The sequence below is a fragment of the Bison bison genome, unplaced genomic scaffold (genome assembly GCF_000754665.1).
Source record: "Bison bison bison isolate TAMUID 2011002044 unplaced genomic scaffold, Bison_UMD1.0 scf7180017846662, whole genome shotgun sequence".
Lineage (NCBI taxonomy): Eukaryota > Metazoa > Chordata > Mammalia > Artiodactyla > Bovidae > Bison > Bison bison.
Window position 1 is genome coordinate 11,403 of NW_011477235.1, and position 3,905 is coordinate 15,307.

The window sequence follows — 3,905 nt, forward strand, 5'->3', positions numbered from 1 at the left end:
CTGCAAGAAACATCTAGGTGAAAAGAGCAAGCTGCAAAACAGTGTGTATGGTATGAGTCCATTTGAGTTTGTGTGTTTTTAAAGATATACAAACCTGTTTGTACACAGAAAAATTTCCAAAGACTATTCAAGATCCCTACTTCTGTTATATAATTAACAAAGGAAGCCAAACTGCTATCAATTTAATATTCTATAACATGGAAATTGAAATGATTCTTTAAAGTACTAAAAAAATTATAGATTTAACCTTCATGTGGCCCTAAGCGAAGTGAAGTCAAGTCAAAGTCGCTCAGTAGTGTCCCACTCTTTGCAACCCATGGACTGTAGCCTGCCAGATTCCTCTGTCCATGGAATTCTCCAGGCAAGAATACTCGAGTGGGTTGCCATTTCCTTCTCCAGGGGACCTATCTGACCCAGGGACTGAACCTGGGTCTCCTGCATTGCAGGCGGACTTGTTACCATCTGAGTCACCAGGGAAGCCCATGAGGCCCTAAGCTATTATCAAAGAGATTTGATAAAGACTGTCATAAAAACTCTTTCCTAAATGCTCCATCAGTGAACTTTAAGTGGAAAAACAGCTCACTGCTTAGAAAAACAAAATATTGGGACTACCCTGGCAGTCCAGTGGTTAAGACTCCATGCTCCCACTGCAGGGGGCATGGGTTCGATCCCTGGTTGGGGAACTAAGGTCCCACATGCTATACAACTCGGCCCTTCAAAAAAAAAGGATAAAAACAAAATATTTGTTAATATAGACAAAGGTCACTAAAATTTTCCTAAATGCTTAATATTCACGTTATTTTAACTGACATATATACACTGAGAATTAACTGAAGAAATCACTGATTTATATTAACATTCGAAATATTTATTCCTATTACCTTTTTAGGAATAGGAAACTGGTCAAGTCATATGAAGAACTAAGATACTGTTGAGTATTTGTTTTTTTTTTTTAACAAATGATTGAAGTGACTTTCGTAAAGTGACACTGTAACCTGTTAGCTGCTTTCCCAATTCTCTTAACAGCTATATGGAACTTTATATGCTTAAATTTGAAACCAAGACAATAGGAAAAGAACCTCCCCTAATAATCCCCCCTAAAATTATGTTTTAGATAATCAGAATAGGTTAAAATACATATATATATACACATATGGTTTTCTCTTATGTATAATTGGCTCTTATCCAAGAACAACGGACCAGAGGAGAGATGTAGATACTGTTCCTGGCTTTGTCACTTATTAGCTGAAAACTAGGCAAGTTACTGAATGCCTCTGACACTAAGTTTCTCCATCTATAAAATGAGAGAGGTCTCTTTTCCAAGTACGAAGTCTTGTGTTATGACAGTGAAAAATATCAAGTAAGAGACACTTATTTGCTGATTCTTAATTGCTATATGACAACAAAAAATGCTAAGGAACAGACAATTAAATCTCATATACAATTATTAAAATTATGTATGCCCGCTACTGAAGATTATTAAAAGAGAACCATACTATGTCTTCAAGGTTTCTACTCAGAAATCCTTTTCTGCAGGGCTGAATTTTTTATTTGGCATAAAATATGTATTTCAGATTATACTATCTTTTGTGGTACTATGTGGAGAACTGATCTCTCATTTAAATACAATTTTATTCTCTTTGAAAAATTCTGAAATATAGCCTTAGTCAGATGAATAACTTTCATAGTAGTAATAAAATTTCCTTGATCTATATTAAGCTTTTTTTTTAAGTTAATATTCTAAGATGTTTACCTTTGGCAGCATGGGAGTATCCCTTTTCTTCTTCTTTTCTGAATTAGGGTCATCTAACAAGTCTGGCTCAAAGGTATAAAGTTCAGTCAGCTCATTCATGGTAAAATGACGTTCAACTTGCTGTTGATCAACAACTCGAAAAGACAGTGACTGCTTGGTTACTTGCCGATCATAAATCTTATCTTCCATGGTTCCCTTCGTAAAAAAGAATGAACAATACACAAATTTTGTAAACATGAAAATTAATCAAGAAGAAATATAGTTATTGGTTTATATGAAATAGCAAAACTGGATAGCAATATACTGCCATGAAGCAAATTTTATGAGCAATGTTGCTTAATTCATGAGATTTTTTTTTCTGTTCAGAGTAGTTTATGTTGATGAGAAATAAAACTTTATTACTGGTAATCATCCTAAAATTTCTGACCAATATGCATTCATGTATTGCTTTATATATTTCTGTACTTGGTGAAAGAACGAGAGCAGTCAGATACCAACCTAAACAGAATAAGAGTACATGAAATCAAATTTCAGGGGGTTATTGATGTAAGAATCCAACAGGGCAGTTTAATTCTTATTCAGTGGAATATAACACACTCTCAACAATCACTATAAACTGACTTTATGTAAAGTCTTACTTTCTATGACTTTAGGACAAAAAATTAATAACTACAATGCCATATGTATTATATATTCTATATAACATTCTGAAGTAGAATGTAAAGGAGCTCTTAATTAAAATAACAGGAAAGAGTTTACAGTGTAGTTTACCAACAATATTATGTACCAATAATACATAGATGTACCAATGAAGATGTACCAATAAAACCCAGTCTCTAGTTGAGAAGCCCAGATTTGGAGGATGGTAGAGAAGGTGGCATCTGTTCCCAAAGAAGATGAAACAGTTAAAAGGACAACTTGATTCTATAAACCTGTATAACATTGAACTGCATTCACTTCTTTGATTTCATTTCCTTTCCTTAAATTTCAGTTTCTATTTCTTAATACCTGAGTTTATACTTAAAGGAAATTAATATTCTTGACTAGAAATATTAAATATTCTTTGTAATGATTCTTGTTATTATAATACATTAATTGTTTCTTCTTATTTAACCACACTCTTCAAACTAAGAGATTATCTGGTGCCACTGAAAACAGTGATCATTTGACCTTCACATCTATAAGCAAATTAGATTTAGTTACTGGCTTTTCTATGCATAGTAAGTAAAAGAATTATAAATGTTTAACTTTCTTAAACTAGCATGAAATTGCTAAATCTGTATACCCATGCAAATTCATCTTAATCTGAGAAATTAGAGACCTGGACAAACTACAAAATAGAAAATCATGAGAGGTCAAAATTAACTTATATTGCTTTAAGAACAGGAATGATATTTTCAACTTTGTTTGCCTCTCTACAATGCATGTATAGTCTGAATTTCAAAAATATCATCAGTTTCACCCAATCTTTCAATATGAAAAAGAGAATATAAATTACAAGCCTACCTGAGCTAAGAACCTATATACATAGACAGGTTTAGTTTGTCCAAAGCGATAAACTCTGAATATACTCTGGATGTCATAAGATGGATTCCAAGAAGCATCAAATATAATCACTCGATTAGCAGCTACCAGATTAATTCCAAGAGATCCTGCTTTGGTAGAAATGATAAATAATCGTCCTCTGAAAATGAAAACACAGAATAAACGTTTAGAGATGAGTAATTAACACATATTTTATTTATGACATGACTTTTTAATCCTAAGGCAGTTTTATGAACAATCATGAGTTCAGAGAATTCATTACTTGCTTACTGAAGAAAAGGACAAGTCTAAGGAGTTGGAGTTACGATTTATATGCCCCAAAAGAATTGTAGTGCTGTAACATCAGATAGTCTGATATAGGAATAAAGATAAATACGGAAATCACATGTTTACAATGCATTCAAGATATTTATTTATAGATTTTTCAGTAAATGTAGAAAATTTATGTATAATTCAAAAAATGTGTTCAGTGCTGGAGCAGCCATTGAAGAGATACCCCACATCCAAGGTAAGAGAAAGCCAAGTAAGATGGTAGGTGTTTCAAGAGGGCATCAGAGGGCAGACACACTGAAACCATAATCACAGAAAACTAGCCAATCTGATCACA

The 3,905-nt window shown here is 33.1% G+C and overlaps 1 long non-coding RNA gene across 1 annotated transcript; it reads right to left on the reverse strand.

The window, feature by feature from the left end:
- Positions 1-1,753: 1,753 nt before the first annotated feature.
- LOC104988997 lies at positions 1,754-3,772 on the reverse strand. The gene is made up of 2 exons (XR_825308.1): positions 3,260-3,772; positions 1,754-1,948 (listed from the first exon to the last, which is right to left on the reverse strand). It is a non-coding gene; the product is annotated as an uncharacterized LOC104988997 (long non-coding RNA).
- Between the last annotated feature and the right edge of the window lie 133 nt (positions 3,773-3,905).